The 19,859-nt window shown below is 33.4% G+C and overlaps 1 protein-coding gene across 1 annotated transcript in view; it reads right to left on the reverse strand.

Moving 5' to 3' along the window:
* Positions 1-19,859, reverse strand: part of dlp (glypican dally-like) — a 90,516-nt gene that overhangs the window by 58,913 nt on the left and 11,744 nt on the right. The window lies entirely within an intron of this gene.

The following is a 19,859-nucleotide window of genomic DNA, read 5'->3' on the forward strand; positions in this document are numbered from 1 at the left end:
GTAGTTTTAAAGATAAAGGGACAGAGAAAGCGATTTTGTTTTATACTATGTAGTGATATCACCCATTTAATCATTATACTCACTGAAGTCGGCATTTTTATGATATGTGTGTGAATCAAACTCTCATTAGTACCTGAAAAAATAAAAAAAAAACAGTTTAATAAAAAATACTTTACAATGGTAGATGCAAATGAATTGTATTTGTATTCATAAAATTGTAACAAGTACGTAAATTAAAATATTATTGCAATACGTAATTTTTTTACTTGCATATGGATTGTTGATAGATAAAATCCACCATCATTATCAAGTAAATTTTCTGGTGATAATAGAATTCCAGTGCATTATCAGTATAAAGATCTTGTATTCAAACAGATTATGTTGCCTTTATAAACTCCTAATCAATTGAAGCGTAAAATCTCAGCTTTGTGTCGTTTACAATGCTCGCAGATTAAATAGCACAATTATTTATCTGTGAAGGACTTAGCCTTAATCCATGTTGAGTTTAAAAAAAAGTCAAGCGCGAATAAAAAAAATATACATGACAGAATTTTAAAAAGAGAATTACGTTTTGCAAACATGTGTTGGACATTGCAATTTCAAAGAGCTGTATAGAAGAATGTTGAATTATGGAATAGTGAAAAAATTATCTGTGATCGCACTTCAATACGCTAAGGATGCGTTCAGTCTCTTGCTGTTGATGCTTCAACGAAGTTTCCTTTTTGAGCACTTACGCTAAAAAATCTTTCAGAATAATTGCTTGCTGAGTATTTGATCATTTATTATAGTTTTATAGCCTTTATAATGATAGTTACACATTAGAACACTGGATCAACATTTCTAAATGTATACATTTTTAAAATAACGTTTTAACAATGCCTGGGACCGGACGGCGCGGCGGCGGCGGTGCGAAAGTTACAAATATTTGTTCAAACAGGAAGGGACCCTTGTCCCAGAATTTATTTATTTATGAATTGAACAGAATTGAATAGTAACAGTGTTTATTAGTCCATTGCTTCGTAATTTGAGCATCCACGTATAGAAATGTTATTTTAAACCACAGAGCTTTTGTGAACATCTTGATTCTACGGTAATGTCGAATTAATTGTTATTTATTCTATTGTTAGAGTAGTAGATGTTGCCATGTGTGCAACATAAATAGCGATTTTAGAAGGATTTATATTATTACTAGCGGTCCGCCCCGGCTTCGCCCGTGGTACATATGAAAAATAGATGTCCGATTCTCAGACTTACCCGATATGCACAGAAAATTTCATGAGAATCGGTCCACCCGTTTCGGAGGAGTATGCAGACTAACATTGTGACACGAGAATTTTATATATAAGATAAGATAAGATTATTAGTTATTACACATATTTGTATACAAATACGAATAATATTGCTCACGTTTAGAAGTGAAACTTCTTTAGGCGAATTGAGAGTAAAATTTTAAGGTAGTGTCATGGCAATATCGTCATAATATGATGGAGAACGGCGACGATTTTGGTATCTTTCAATCTTGCCAAAGAAGTTTCACTTCTGACACATGTGCTCGGCTCATACACACTTTTTTATCTTTGAATCATTCTTACAAATATAGGTATTTTTAACGAAACGGAAAATGGCGGTTGACAAACAAGGTGATGTGTGTTATTATATTATTATTTTTTTAAGTTTAAACTGGTTTTACCTATGTTATAATGAAAATAAAAGTGTTTGTCGTAATTTCTTGTTTACTACAAAAGTACCTACCTCTACTTTTGTGATAACGTTGCGATAGTGTGAAAAATAAACTTATTCTTAGAATAGCGAGGGGTTTTGCCAAATAGATATTGGAAAAGGAATATGCGTCTTAGGTAATAGAAATGAGTTTTGCAGCGTTTTCTTCCTATATAATAAATCAAAAAAAAACTTATAACTATATTAACAAAATTTGCACGTAAACATAAACCAAGAGGACTGGTGTCTGCGTCATATTTATTGAGTAAAAATACATTTTTAAAAGAGTATGATATTGTGTATGCATCTTTTTTTTAATGCAAGTTGTAACGATCAATTTATCTAATTCTTTCAAAACAATATTCATATTACATTAGATAAGTCATCAAATTTTTCATAAAATTGTTTTTGTTTACAATTTTTATATGAATATTAATTATACTTTAGATGAAAACAAATTATGTATTAATTTTAATTGTTTCCAAATTTATTCAATCTTCATTTCAATTGACTTTATTCTGAACTCCGGATAGATTCAATTGTGGATTCAATTATCGACCAGTATTGCCAGCTATAAAATTCGAACACATCTATCTTTAGTTGTCAGGTAAACATTCGCGGTCAATATCCTACCACAAATAGATGTCCGACAAAGGGTGAGCTTCTTGAACGATTCTGGTTTAGGGCTGAAGGGTTCACGTAAAGGCGTATTATTTTATGAGCGGTAGAACCAATTAACAATGTTTCGTAGTGTGCAAGAAGCTTATATCTAATACACTGGAGATTTCAGTATGAACATTAACTTGTAACAAGAAAATATGACGTTGAATGACGCCTGTATGTTTTTTTATCCCTTTCACACCTAGGTAGTTAGTTAGAAAACTGAAATCTCCAGAGTATCAGTTATAAGCTTCTTGGTAGTGTGGAAGGACTAGATCACAGATTAGATACTAGTTTGACTTAATTTAGGTTTACTAATGTGAGACCTAAAGTCTTAGATAGTTAGTCTTAGTATGTTGATGGATGATAAAATCTTATGAACTTTAAAATTGATATCTATTCATTATCATTTAGAAGTGTATTTGTTATCCATACTAATATTATAAATGCGAAAGTAACTCTGTCTGTTTGTCTGTTACTCAATCACGCCTAAACTACTGAACCAATTTGCATGAAATTTGGTATGGAGATATTTTGATACCCGAGAAAGGACATAGGCGAATTGAGAATTGATTTATTGCGAAATATGTACCACGGGCGAAGCCGGGGTGGACCTCTAGTTCTCTATAAATTCAACAGATTTCAATAAGGACAGTGTAATTTCCAAAAATAAAAATTTGAATAAAAGTCCATGCGTGCAGAATAGCATCTTTAGAATATAATGCGCTAGCCACACAACCTCTCCAATTACATATTATTGTAATGTTGCTACCACACACTACTTTATTTAACTTTATTCAACACTATTGCAGCAAGTTTTTATTGTAAATGTTACGTCTCGCCAACACAATAGCTTCAAGCTCAAAGGTGACGGAAGGACGTTTACCTGAATGCGTGTAGTAATGATTCTGTTCTGGAGGGGAAACTCAATACGTCATATTATAAAGGTATATACATGGACATGTGTCCAAAATTGTTTGAAACTCTATTTTTTAACAAGGAGGAAAGTCTAAAACAAAAAGAAATGTTTGTTTAATTTTTGTAGGTACCCAAACATTTACGCTTTCTTTAGCTCTAAAGAGACCCTCTAAATAGGTTATTTTAGTTTTATTATAGGTATGCTATATCTTCTTCTTTGACCGCCTCCTTGGTACAGTGGTTGACGCGTGAGCGTAGAACCGAGGGGTCCTGGGTTCGATTCCCGGTGGAGACGAAGAAAAAAAAATGTCTCGGTCTGGCAGGACACAGAAGGCTGATCACCTACTTGTCCCTAAAGAAAATCGATCAGTGAAACAGATGTATGAATAATGCATCTGCCCCTTACCCCACTACGGGGACACGGGACTTCACTTTACATCTTCTTCGTAAATTAAATCAGTACCTACTTTAACTACATATATGTGTAAAATATAATTAATAAAGCACCTTCATATTAGAATTTTAAAAGAATACTAATTGTAAGCACTAAAAAGAGATAGGGCTGTCAGACATATTGAAAATGCATAAGTATTATTGAATCTTACCCTTTGCATGTCGATTTGAATATAGGGTTGTCACTTGCCACTATAAATTAGTAGGGAAATATTATATATTTTTTTTTATTTTCTGTATCTTCACTACTATTTTATCTATTTTCTTTAAAGTTAGAAAATATTAAATCATATAGGGAAGTATATTGTATTATATTATTTAACATTCACAGTAATAACTAATAACTTTGTTCATGCAAAAATGCATTGTAATTTCAAGTAAGAGCAACATCTAATTTTTACGGTTCATTTTACGGTTCATTTTACGATTAAAACATTGATTAGGAAATAGAATGATAACCTAACTTCAAATCATACCAAAAACTACCGACCCAATATTTTACCACAATAAAAAAACGTTACATTCCAATTGAATACCAATCACAAAGAACTACAAACTCATCAACCCTAAAAGCAGTCTACACAAAGTACTCAACATCCTGATGAAGCTGGGGACAGAAGCACCCTTCGCACTCCCAACGTATGTACCTCTGTACTTTAATCTGACTTTATAGTACTAATGCTTTACGTCTATGGACAGTTTTTTTGTATGGCAACACTGATTTCGATATCTGTCATTTTTAGGTAGTAATACATGGCTATAAAGTTTTGCTGTCACTGTGGTTTCTTATCGTTATCGATAATTAATAATTTTCTTATACGAGATATTTTGTAAGCCGCTCGACACGGCTTTCTACTGGAGAAAGAATTTTTGAAATCGGTCTAGTATTTTTGTGTGGAAATATAAGTTACTAACATACAAATGAAAACACAAATATAGGTCGGGTCATGTAAAAAGAACGCTGATGGTTAAGCTGCGCATTGGCGATTTATTGGTCTATTTGGTGTTATGAGGTGGTATATTATGAATAACAAATATGTAGTTACGAAGCCACGACTCGAGAGCCTACTTCAACAACAAAATAAGCAGCAAATAACTTTCGTGCTAAACTCGATACATGCCAAAACACATCCCATCACTTTCATCCAGCGTTCTTTTTACATGATTCGCGTTATATTTAAGCTTGTAGTCTTTATCATACTAGTTTAGTTAGGTTAGACACAGACAGAGGTCGTCTCACTGAAAATCCGAAGGGATTTGGGTATAAATATCCTTTCAGAATAGTGGATTTCTTATGCATGTAAAATGATATAGGAATAAGGATACGATACTTTTTATTTGGGATTCAAACCAAATACACATGTATAATATTGGCAGCTATGAGAAGATTAAAAATTATAGTTAACCAACAATATCATAAATTAGATACAAAAGAACAGCTGAATAAGTCAGCCATAATAACATTTTAAATTTTTATATAATTTACCACTTAATTCCCTACAATACGGTAATAAAGAGCATAAGATAGACATTTTAATCGCAATAACAATATGCACTAATAATTGTTATAACGAAGACAAAAGGCCATTCACGACGAGACAATTCCTCCATTTGCGTCGCAAATTAAAATCCCGGGTAATGGAGAAGTTGCATTCCGTGCGCGTGCGTGAATGGCGGATCTACATCTGTGCTAAATGTACAACTGCTAACAGAATAAACACCTGAACTATATGCAATTAATTTTATCTTATTATATTGTATTTTAAATCTATACTAATATTATAAAGCTGAAGGGTTTGTTTGTTTCTTTGAACTCCAATCTCAGGAACTACTGGTCCGACTTGAATAATTCTTTCGGTGTTAGATAGCCCATTTATCGATGAAAGCTACAGGATATATATCATCTCGCATTAGACTAACAGAAGCGGAGCAATGTTGGTAAGACCGCGGAGCACAGCTAGTGCGAGTATAAGTGTATATTTTAATGTTTAAATGTTTGTTTAAAATTACTTTATCCACCGAATTGTTGCAACTAACATTATATTATATTATATTATAAAATTATACTCAGTTTGAAAGTTAGATTCTTAAATTGTATAAAATTAAAACTAAAAATCAATTTAAATATTCTTTTCTAGTTTACCTAAATCTTGTTTTTCCTTGCTAGTACATAAATTATTGAATCACTGTGACAAGTATTTACATCGATTACAAAAAATATTGTCGCTATTTTCTTTTGTCCATTGTTCTTTTTGTTGTTAAGCGTAAACGAACGAGCAAAAACAAACAATTCTAACATTAATTATTATCTGTTTGATGATGCGTGACAAATGTTTAACGTAAAAAAAATATTTATTTTGATTGTATGAAAGTGTAAATCTCTGAAACTATTACTGCTATTTAAAGGATCGTTTTTGCATTTTTAGTCTAGGTAGATCAATTTATTATTTATGTAGCTCTAAATTACGATAGTCCTAGTCAATACAGTTATCATTTATTAAGTGGTGATGACCCCGAAATTTACAAATAACAAAGTTAGTATGAACATCTGAAAATCCTTGCTCTTCCCGTCAAAAACTGCATAAGCCTGAAATTTCGCTATTAAATATATTGAAGAACGAAAGCGTAGACGCACAGAACGATGTACTTTTTAACATTTTTAAAAAGATATGTACCTAACTACATACATTCTTCTTCCAGTCATCTTACAAGCCGCACTACAACAATCACTATCACTCCAAAAACCTAACCTCCCATTGCGCAGTCGGTATTGCCACCAAGTTACGGTTGCACCATAAAGGACCATTATATCTTATCTCCTATTGTCTGGCAAACAACGGCGCATGTACTCACAAGCCGGGTTATTAAGCACTGCCTTTGAAAACTCCGTTTCACGGTATTTACTATGAAAATTTCGTGTCTAGTACAATATTTGTGTTAGTATTCATATGTGCCGCTGATAGGAATTGTCCACATTCCTAAGCTTGTAGATCTATTTATTTATGAAAAGGATTATATTATGATACATGAAAAGAAACTTCACCAGAAGTCTTCATCTATTTGTTATAATGAAATAATTTTACGATCTTATACCTAGCTACTAATATTATGAAGCTGACTGAAGAGCTTGTTTGTTTGCTTGAACGCGCTAATCTCAGGGTTATATTTGATAAATTACGTCACTGTTAGGTAGTCCATTTATCGAAAAGGCAGCAGCAGAGAAATGCGGGTAAAACCGGGCACAGCTATATACATAAAAAAATACAAATAACACCCATTTCTATGCCAATGCACACAACCGCTCCCGCCGACCTACCCGACCCTACTGATCAAAGAATAAATTTGTTCCAATGAATTCCTTAATTCAAACGGGCGATAATTAAAACCAATTCATGGACTCCAAATTGGAATTTGGGAAAGCAACTGTATTAACAAAGGACACTTGCTTAAATATAATTATGGAGTCATTCACGATTCTAATGCCACAGGAAGGCATGGCAGCCATGTTGGTAGGTGTTCATTTTGATAAGATTAAGGCGAAGTAGGTTTCTAGGAGATATATATATATATATATTTTTTTTTAATTCGTCTTATTGTCTATTTGAAAATCTTTATTAACTAATTGTAATTTGGTAAAGTATTAGAATTAAGTCAGTCTTCACTGTTCAAGGGCTGCCTAATTTTTTATAATTAGATGATTCAAAAGAGCTTTTCAAAGAGCTTTTGCTAATTTAAGTTAGCGATATTTTTTTTACTTAACTTCGATTTATAAATACAGACGATTAAACGGAAATGAAAGCTCTATCATTAAATTGAAACATTTATTTACGGTTCTCTACACCTATAGCTTCAAACGCCTCTACACGATACTATAAAATATTATAAACTAGCGGTCCGCCCCGGCTTCGCCCGTGGATTGAACTGCACATGGTGTGCGAATTTTATTATAATCGGTTAAGTGGTTTAGGAGTCCATTGAGGACAAACATTGTGACACGAGATTTATATATACTAAGATTTATACAATCTGCCATCAAAGCTCAGCCAATCAGGACGCAGCAATTTGCACCAATAGCGAAAAGCTTTCTAACCAATCAACGCTCAGCATTCAACCGCAACCCGTTAGTCGCACACGTTCAAACTCTATTAAAAACTCTAGATTATTGCAAACCACAAACATTATTTCTACTCAACATAGCAAACGTTTTACATTGCGCTTTCCATGTGTACATATGTAGACACTTTCCACGAACCCAGCTATGTATTGCGTCCTTTGGTAATATTTCGCTTTTAACTGTGAGGTGGTTTACTCTGTACAATTTGAAATAAATTGTACATTTTATTACGTCTAATATTTAACAGTAATATACGATTAGAATGGTTGGTATTGTATGACAATAAATTTTAACTTTTACCACGCTTTTTCAATGTAGTAAGGCTTCGTTACTATTTCCTTCAGGTAACTATACAAAGATCATCAATCCATATTAATATTATAATTGCGAAAGTAACTCTGTCTGTTACTCAATCACGCCTAAACTACTGAACCAATTTGCATGAAATTTGGTATGGAGATATTTTGATTTTTGATACCCGAGCTACCTTTTATTGCGAAATATGTACCACGTGCGAAGCCGGGGCGGACCACTATAGTGCTTAATATATTCTATCTTATTATCAAACCTAACTTCACATCGTAAAATAACTTTACTTAAAGCCTTGGCCTTACTGTGCAACTGATATTCCTATATTTAACCATTTGTGCAAATATGTATTACTAGCGGTCCGCCCCGGCTTCGCCCGTGGTACATATTTCGCAATAAAAGGTAGCCTATGTTCTTTCTCTGGGTCTAAAGATTGTCTGTGCCAAATTTCATCAAAATCGGTCCAGTAGTTTATGCATGAAACCCATACATACATACAAACCTTTCCTCTTTATAATATTGTATCATGTATTATTGATAACTTTTATAACCACTCTAATTACAACAAACTGTCTTCAACAGGTAAAACATATAAAAACTGCTGTGAAGTTGTCATATTAATAACAGCAATTATCTTTGTGTCAGCATTCCATAGTTTATGCAGTTTATGTCAGCATTTCGCATGATTACTTACTTCGCAAATAATTAAATAATAACTGTCGACAGCCGTGTAGCTAAATGGCACACGCAAAATACATTTAAATGTTTTACCGACTGCGAAGTTATTCTTTCAAGTTTAAATATACAGGATCTTATACTTTCAAGTGTTGTGTGTGAACAGGTTTCGCCTGAGCGCTGCTAAATTAAGAATATTTAAATACATTTCACTCAATACCTGCCTGCTAATGAAATACATATAAGTACCTAAATGAAAAAGTTAAGTTACGTACACACTACCTAAAAAAAAGCTCTGTCTGTACCGTATGTCATCTTTACAATTTTTTCTCACAGGACGTTTTTATAATTTGGCAGATCGCGGGCAGATCACTGAAACTCCAAAACATAAAAATATTTATAGCGTCGATAGAGCAACCTTGACTTATGTCATGTCCAAATATAAAACTACCACCACATGTTACCTATACACAATTACACACTTAATACCCCATACCAATCAAACAAATCGACCAAAGCTTTTTCATTCAATTTAAATAATCAGCAAGTATCAAGCATAAAATTACGATAAATTATATTTAATTACGTCGCTGCAAACGAGACTGGTGTTGCAAATTGAAAAGTAAAATAGTTAATTTTAGACGCGCATAAGTATGCTAGCGGCGGCCGGGCGGCGGCGCCACGGGGCCGGTACGTAAATCAGATGTCTTAAGTCGCCAATAAATCAAGTAATCTAACTAGTATGCTGACCGTACGCCGGTTAGATTAAAGCCTAAATACAACGAGCAGATGGGTACGAGAAGTGTCAAATAATGACTCATGTTGGGGAGTGAATCACCCCACAGAACGCTTACCTGCGTGAAAGCATTAGACAAGGACAGAATATACACACCTTAGAGATTAGCTTTTTTAGATAAGTTTCAAGTTTAAAATAAATAGCCGTTTTATCAACGTCGTCCTTTACACCCGGTCTTGTTTTTTAAACGGTATAATGATTAAAACGTTTAAATGCTGCGCTTTTAATTTTCTGATTGTTACTACGAGTCGAAATATTTTAAAGGTTACGTACTTTTAAATTGTGTCGCTTAATATAGACATAGTGAACACACAGCCTTAAAAAAATACATCAACGAGAGGTATCATAACAAGAATTCAGTCATACTTAATGACTAATGATATCTACGAACAAAAAGTTAACATGAATATCATCGAATTAAAAAAAATGTATAGCATGTTTTAACATAATAAACCAATAATGTCACAATGACCGCGCGCCCTACGTCTTTAGAATGTTGCAGTGAGCGCACATCCGCAACTTTTTTCCCACTAATTAGGGAAGAAATCGTTAAATGTTAACATTACCTCACGCAATGACAGCATGCATGTTCTTTATGAGGGTTACATTGTATTCACTGTTGACAACTATACAAAGTTTCTAACTACCGGATTGCTCTAACTCTGAACTATGCAAGAAAAATTGTGGTAAAAGGTCTTTGATGAAAATAATTTATCCATAAAGTCGATGAAACGTGGTCGATTTTTGTCAATTCTTTATATTTATAGTAACGAGCCAAGTTATATGAACAAAGATATTTTATATCCTTAATAATATATGATGATGAATATTAAAATAATGTATGTAATGTCAATTGAAAAGTAAACCCCGCCCTGTGAAGAATGGGGCAGATGCATTTTGCACCTGTATCACTTTTCGGTTAGGTTATCCATATTATTGGTGTTTTTGTGTTTGTTGGGTGGGTTGGTTGGGTGGGTTTCTCACTAGGAATTTTATTTTATTCGGGGCTGGACCCAGGCAGGATCCATGTATAGTAAAAACTATTTATTTTGTAAAAAGCACGATGTTATACAAACAACATCCAAAATTATTGACCTCAAAGTTGTACTATGATAACAAGAAAGTTCATTAAAAAATATAGGTAGCCTTTTTTGCCATACTTTTTTTCCTATAATTATCCCATACGTTATCTAAACGTTAATACCCAGCAATAATTAATAAAACAACTATGCTCTATATATTCAACAAGGAAATGGTATAAATAGAAAATTCATTATCAATCATTATCAGCTGTTACGCTTAGGAAGCGAATTAAAACTGATACGTAATAAATCTGATAAAGTTTCCGACTTACAGTTTTCACATGTAGTTACTTTGATAACCTAAATAACACGTGGAAAATAAATAAAAATAAAAGAGTACGAAGATATCTTCGTAGATATAATCGTAGTGTAAGAATTACAATTTTCCCTCAAATTACTCAAATAACATTCACATTTTATGGGACATACAATCAAGATAATATGTATTATAAATTGTAATAACAAAATAAATCATTATTAGGTACCCTTTTCTATTACATCACTCGAAATACAATAGAATCATAACACTATTTTCAATTACCTTTCTTCCCAAAGGAAACAAACTAGCACTTACAGATCGTTCAGACATCGATGCGACATCCGGCCGACCCACATCGGAAGTGAACAACTAATCTTGACAGTTCTGCCGCTATTTGTCGCGACTTGTCGCACGCTATATGCGTAATGTACACGCGGCTCTACTTTTTACCAGAATACGTTTTTTTAACATGCTTTTATTAGCTTCACCTGTATTCGCCTGTATGTGACTTCATGTTTGTGTGTAACCGACTCCTTTAAACTCGATTTTGTGCCACTTTAAACAGATTTAATTCAAAGTTTGTATATACAGAATCGGTGACAATACAATTATTTCATCAGTTTTTAGCTGTGGTTTTTAGTTAGTTTTTGAGGTATTTTACAAGAAAACTTAACTTTTAAACGAACATGTAACCTTTTGGGACGCTTTGTAGCTTTGCACTAAGCTATGGACTAAAATTCGGTTTAAAAAAACAGATTTCTTAGCATCACTTTTGCGAATTTTCATCAAAATCTCTCAATTATCTCATATCTTTATGTATTGTAGTGATGAAAAAAAACTTCCTAATTCACTTTTTTTCGTTTTATTACGTTTGCGATTATTACTTTACAAAAATAGTGGCCTACATTCGCGTATTTATGAATAATGTCCGACCCAGTTCCGTCTATTTTGGCATCTCTTTGAACGCCCACTTGTTACATTAGCCACTACTGATCTATCAGCTTGCGGTAAATCTACTGTTTAATTGTTTAGTGTTTACGGAGAAATATTTACATTACGTGTGAGTTTTTTAGAAAAAAATGTGCTAAGGTTAATACATAGATACATTATTAAGGTTGGTTTTGATTAATATGAAATAAAATGCTAGATTTTGCGTAGGTACATAAATCAATAAAAGTTATTTACAAGTAAACATAATTTTTCTTATTTTTGTTTTTCTTTTCCTTTGCCTTGACTTATTTATGGTTTTGTACGCTTAAGTACCTATTAAAAATCTGTAAGATATTATCGACTCCTACAATATGTACATTGTACATACAGGTATTCAGTATTATTAGTGAATGCAATGCCGTCAAATATGTAATAAAAATCTCTCTCGACATAACCTATTGACTACTACATAATATACAGTCTCCCCGTGACTACGCTCGCTGTAAAGTGTTCGAAACGTCGGGAAAATAATATAATGAATAAAACGCGTTTAAAATCCGTTAAAAAATCTTTAATTTCTATTGACTATTATTTCCAACAAATACAATTCCTAATTAACAGACAACTAAACAATTCGTATCGATAACCAAATGCAGCTGCGTCTTATTTATATCCAACCCGTTCCACCTTCGTTTAAACTTTAACAATGATGAGACGCCCGCATTCCCCGTTTCCGATCTTTATTACACAGACTGTAGAGGATTCCCACAGACTATATTACGGTGTGACCATAGATTATATGAATTCGTACTTATAAGTTTTGTCTTTGGTTTTAAGCGAATCTTAGGGTGTACGTTTCTGATTACTTAAAATTTGTATTACATACTTTTTTTATTGTATAGATAGGGAAGCGCTTGACCACAATCTCGCCTGATGGTAAGCTAAGATGTAGTCTAAGATGGTACGCGCTTCCCTAGTTTCTTACAGCTAGAATGAGGATTATTGTGTTATTCAATTATTTTACACTTTAACTTGCAAAAAATAGCAACAATGTAGACAGCACGAGTTGTTTTAACAAACGATTTTTACCTTCCGTAATTTACCTTGCAGTGGGTTAAAACAATTTTGTCGTATTAAGCTTTTGAAATGGCGTAGAAGATACCTAATATAAGTTTATCTATGTGTATAACTAATAGTAGGTAATAGCGTAAAATTTGGCTATCATAGATCATAGATAATGAGCAAAGACACAAAAAACGTGAATTTATAATTTCATTGTCTACATATCTACAGTCTATACTATCTGCAAATATTCTCATAACCCATAGATTATGGTAATAACCATAGAAATCTAAATAATAAGACACTAGAAGTCGTAAGCGCGCGTGACATTGTCGCCGCTCAGGTGGTTACCATTCCACAAGTCTGTTCGTCGCTTGGTGGTCGCTTGTTCAGTTGTTTCTGACACGTGCGTGAGTAAACATAGTGTGTTGCAGCATTTCCCAGTGCGGAAATTCTTCCATAAATTGTAATTATACTAATAAAGGAATAACATTTCACCGGCAAGTATTTTTGTTTATAAATATTGCCGTTTTTCCTTAAAATTAAACAATATTTACAAGCAATACGAATGACACAGTCAACCGTTCCTCTCATCACGTTTAGCTATACATTGCCTTTTACTATTGTCAACATCTGACAGGTCGGTTGTTATAACGGCCAGATGTTATCAAATGACAATTACAAGAAGCAATGTACTGCATTGTTAACGATAAAGAGTAAATAGTCGCAAGCTAGTGATGTGATGTGTTAAAATTTTTCGATATCGTAATACGATGTTTTTTTGCGTAATATGACGACTGATGGAATAATTGGATTATATTTTAATTTGAATTCTATTTTATTTTTATAACTGATATATAACTTTTTAAACTAAGTACATCGATACAATCATTTTCGGACAATTTTACTGTCGATACAGAATCACATTAATTAAATATACAATAAAGGACATTCTTCGCTTAGGTTGACAAAACTATTTTATGTAAATATATTCTTTGTAGATTTCCACAACGCCGTCCTGACATTAAGGACGAATGGATATCCGCGACTGGGAAAAGAAATTGGTTCCCTACAGGCTATAGTAGGATATGTTAAAAACATTTCAAAGAAGATGATTTCAATGTCACAACAAAAAGACGTACATTAAGTAATTGTTATAACTCTTATAATTTTTGGTGGTCTGGCGCGGTTCTGCATCAGGTGTTCGAGATTTTCAAATTTAAACTCTCAGTTTCTAAACCCCCTCCATTTTTTTAATATATAATGTACAGACACTGTTTTATTATTTGTATATACTAGTTTGTATATATAGATAAATAAATATTTAAGTACATAACATGTTTTTATTTCTTATACCTATATGTACCTACAGTCTGCCGTGGGCCCACGAGATGAGCCTACCACTGTATTAAAATCAACAACTATATATTTCTTACTTGTTAACTATCACTTAACTATCGATAACAAGGCTGATGAAGTCTTACATCACTAAAGCGTTGAATGAACGTTAATGAAATTTCAACCTTATTTCTATGCGTTGAGGTTAAAAGTTATATCTATCAAAAATTAACGCCCTCTGTTGTCGAGTAGCCGAACTTTTTCGTATTTGAAGTTTCTAAGCAAAAGGAAACAAAACATCTTACGTACCTAGGGATGTTATACTAAAATAAACCGTAAAGCCGTGATTTAGGGTACATATTAAAATGCGAAATTTATTATTTATGTTAGTTTTCATTAAAATGAAGCTGTCCAATAAAAGGCATAGTTTACTTGTGTGAACTGTCTAGATATCGTTTTAAATGTGTGGATTTTGGCGACAGTGGTTTTCATACTAATTATGACATAATAGCACTTCTATGTGTCTTGTTATTTAGATTTCTATGGTAATAACCTAAAAAATGTACAAGAAAATGCGCATTAAAATATTATCGCAAAGACAAAGTGTGTCAAACGAAGTATAATATTTATGAGCATTATTTTTGTGTTAAATGGGTGCTAACGAGTAAAGTCGTTAACTATCCGCTACGAATATATTTATTGTTACATTGATTATAATATTTTCTTTGTAGTATTTTATAAGCTCACATTTGTATGAATTATTAGGACGATGTTTCAAAACTTCAAAGTGTTTCTTGTATGAGATATGAATAAATAATGTTTATTCAAAGATTATTCTGTAACAATACTTTAAAATAACAGGAGAGATTTAGATTACAAAGATATTGTATTTTTATGATTCATGCAAAATTTACACAGCTCTTTAAAGCTTGGTACATATTTAGTTTACAGACTACCTACAGACTACCGCGACCGTTTAGATTTCCCAGATGCAGGTGAGCTATAAAACCGCAATGGCTTTAATATAAATAATAAAGCAGTAGGTAGATAATAATTAATAATACGTCTATGAATGTAGCCTCAATGTAACATGAGTCACAAAAAATGTGTCATCTATACATACGAATCGAATAACATTTAGCCACGTAAACAATCCAAACATAACATTCTTTAAGTAATATTGTCTCATTGTTGCATTATGACTAATATAGTATACTTGATATAAAAACTTAATAACTGACAGAAGTGTTGTGTTACACCATCCAAGTAATTTATCTATTCTAAACTTTAATTGCATGCAATAAAGTTGAAATTTAGTTCGTGAATATATCTCCGGGGATGCGGCCGGCGCCTTTGATGGAAAGAGATAACATCTACATTGGGCAGGTAGGCATTTATCGACATAACTATATTTTAGTGCAAGTCCGGACAAGAATTTAGTGGATCTCGAGAAAAGTGAAATAAACGTCACAATCCTCTAATTGAAACTATCTTTGTTTATTTTTATTGGGATTTATTTTGTTTAGCTGTAAATAAAGGTATGGAAACTAGAAATGTGAATTGAAACATAATCTTAACTATTATGGGCATTTGGACTGATACTTCTGTAGATATAACATATTATATACTAGCGACCCGCCCCGGCTTCGCACGGGTGCAATGCTGATACTAAATACATACTACAGAAAAATTGTGAACGTTGTATAGGTATAAAGATATTATAGCGACCCGCTCCGGCCTCCGGCATCGCACGGGTATAAAATACATAGCCGGGCGGCCGCAAACGCTACGTCCTGCAATTTTTAAATCTGTATATCTTCGAAAATATTCACTTAAATCATACGGTGTAATGGGCCATATAGATCTATATTAAATGAACAATGTATCCATGGTATTTAATTGGTTAAGGATTAATGCTGTATTGGTTAAAATCGCTTCGAAAATTAGCCATTATTTGTCGTAAAAAGACAAAAAAAAGTTATTGTGGGTTATCCATAAGAGATAGACATATAGGGTAAAAGTGGGATAGATGCCGCACGGGGATAGATGCCTCATTTTCAAAAAACCTCACTTCCCAGAGTCGTGACTACGAATTAATGATTTAAATAGGAGCTCCTATCATCCCGCACCTCGGGTACGCATGAGCTGTTGTTTGGTGAAGACGTGTTTCGCTAGTGCGTGTTATAATATCCGCGGCGAACTTCACGAACACGTTAAAATTTAAAAAGGTTGATATTTGCCTTTGCATAACTTTATAAGTATTAATAAATTTCACTATATTTCTTATTATGTCTATACACTGGTTCATTAAGTACAAATCTAAGTGAAAATAGTGGCTCATTTGTTTTTATTTAATAAAAAAAATACTGGGGCAGCTATCCTTATCAAAAAGGATAGTTGCCCCTTTTTTTTCGAGGGATAGATGCCCTTAGGGGCCTCTAAGGGCATCTATCCCTCAATACATATGTACATGTTATTATCGATAATCACAAGTACTGTTTATATTTTTACCTGATTGCGTCAGAGGTTTTCTCTATATTAACCGATTTTACTCGTTTAATTTGCTTTTTTTGTTATGTATATTTACTTATTAATGATCTGTCCTTATACTGATTGTAGGAGAACCACGCCACGAAATTACAAAAGAAAAGAAGGAGTGCGAGCGCAAGTATATTCTTGGACAACAGAACAACTATGTTAACATGACATTTGCTGGTTTATCATATTAATTTTATTAGATTTCGCGTTTATAGAGTATGTAGGTAAGGCATCTATCCCACTCTGCAGGCATCTATCCTCCTTAGTATTTTCATGGTGGGGCAACTATCCAACTAGGTAGGCATCTATCCTCAAAAAAGGTATTCTACAAAAATATTTATTACACATTATCTATAAATGATAGGATAAAAAATATATATAGTAATTCAAAACAGATAATTAACCTAGCTATATTCATACAAAGTGTTCGTATAAGATTCATGTATTTAAAATTATGAGGCTATTTCAAAAAGTAGGGCATCTATCCCACTTTTACCCTACCATCGCGGACTTTTCTGTAGACCTTTTCAATGTGTATAATACTTAGTACATTATTTTGATAAAACTCGTAGGGTTCAGCCTGCGTTTGCAATGTAAGCGGAATAAATGTAATTTTTTACGACATCACATTAGAAACCTCAAAAATAACAGTACTTCTCCACTACTTTAATGGATCTTATTATGCATATAAACCTTCCTCTTGAATCACTCTATCTATTAAAAAAAACCGCATCAAAATCCGTTGCGTAGTTTCAAAGATTTAAGCGTACAAAGGGACATAGGGACATAGGGACATAGGGACAGGGAAAGCGACTTTGTTTTATAACTTTTATACTATGTAGTGATATTATATATAACCATGACTATGAATTTTGCAATAAGTTCTAACTTGCCGATTCATTCTTATAAATCTAAAATGACAACCGAACTTTCTGGTTAAGATGTAAGTCGGTAAGTGCGTCATATAGGAGCTGAGTAGAACAACTTTAAAGTCAATCAGGCGTAACCCACAACCAATGTTCCGACTAAACGGTATTCTGTACTAGCTACATAATAATAATATCATAATCAAATACCACTTACCGATGTAAAGCTTTTGGTGCGCCTATCCTAGTACAAACAGATAAAAAAGAAAAATGGAAAAACCATAGAGTTCAGTCACAGTGTTCAGTCATCTATAGAGTACCTATAGTCTATACTCTATACATAATGCGTTGCATACACGATAAATAGCTCTTACGTGACAAGGAATCATATGTAATAGGTATTTAATCAATACATACAAGATGAACATTCCACTGCTCTTTGTGATGTAAAACGAATTAGCTATTCTGTTATTTTAACACGGCGCGCAGTCCTTTAACAGTCTTTTGAACACTTGTGTAAAGAAATTTGGTAGTACTGACACGACTACAGATTAAATATAAGTACATAGTTTATTACGAATTCTAAATCGCTCATTCATATTTCGCATAGACTATTGTATTCCTATCAAGCTATGTAACGTCTATGTAAGGTCGTCCTTATAAGTTATAATATTTTTAAATGAATAAAACATTTAAAATTATAAGAGCACCAAATGACCTTTTCATAATGGGCTATTTATATCACTAGAACTGTTGACTACTGGATATAATGCAATATAATTAAATTCAGTATTGATAATATTAATTGCACAGCAAATTGCTTCATACATTTATAAGTTAACTTGCCCCTAGTAACTAATAAAATAACATGTACCGCTTACCGATTATACCGTCTGCATATTCATGCAAGATCAACAAAAACATCGTATATTTTATAGTTTACACGATTGAAGAGATAATAAAAGCAAGGTAATTCGCTCTTCACATAACATACATTATTTATGTTTAAATTTAAATAATGACGTAACAAGATTAAACCGCTTAATCGTAGTTTATGAAAAAAAAAGGTTATGTTCATAATCCGCAATGAATGTTTATGGCCGGCTTAATTACACCTATAAATGTTGCAATTAGTGAAAATTGATTTCTGATTCGATAGGCACAAACTTATTTATAATCGAGTGGGTACTTACCACAGATACATAATAATCTAGTTTTGAAATGTCACTTTCTGAATTTAAATTCAGAAATCGAACATTGCACCAAACCACATTGAAGACCACACCGCAAACTGCTTAGACCTTCTGCTAACAACAGATCCAGACAGACATACGGTATCTGTATCTTCACCCCTAGGCACATCTGATCACTGTCTGGTGAAAACTGTATCAAACCTTCCTCCTCCAGACACTACCGCAAGATACAAACGGAGAGTTTGGAAGTACAAGTTGGCAGATTGGGATGAGTTGCGTCACTTTTTTGCTAGTTATCCTTGGAGGCAAGTTTGCTTCTCATCTGCAGACCCATCTACCTGCGCGGATAATGTCGTTGATGTAATTCGTCAGGGAATGGAATATTATATTCCTTTCTCAGATGTTTACATTGATGGCAGAGCTAAACCATGGTTTAATGCCGAATGCATCACTGCGGAGAACCGAAAGCATATGGCCTACAAAGCCTGGGTTGATGCTCGTCTTCGCAAAGCCCCAGATCTGCGCTTGAAAAAGAGAGCCTTTAACAAAGCCGCCAAACACTGCAAAAAAGTACTCCGAAAGGCTCGATTCGACCGAATCCAGAACGTTGGCAAAAGACTAATATCCTACCCATCAGGTAGTAAGGCCTTCTGGTCTCTTGCCAAGATTGTCGAATCGAACTTTTGTCGCCCTTCACTGCCACCTTTACTTAAGTCCGATGGTTCACTGGCACATAGCGCTAAGGATAAAGCAGATTTACTAGCATCACTTTTCGCAAATAATTCACGACTTGATTGTGGGAACAAATCTCCACCCCTCATTCCCCATTGTGGCACATATATGTCTGATCTTCATATCACCCAGAAGACAGTTCTTAAAACCCTTCGCAATCTAGACGTGAACAAATCCAGTGGACCGGACGGTTTACCAGCGATAGTATTTAAGAC

Source organism: Colias eurytheme, chromosome 3 (genome assembly GCF_061535395.1).
Source record: "Colias eurytheme isolate Ceu_HAF_F1 chromosome 3, ilColEury1 Martin Lab GWU primary, whole genome shotgun sequence".
Classification (NCBI taxonomy): Eukaryota; Metazoa; Arthropoda; class Insecta; order Lepidoptera; family Pieridae; genus Colias; species Colias eurytheme.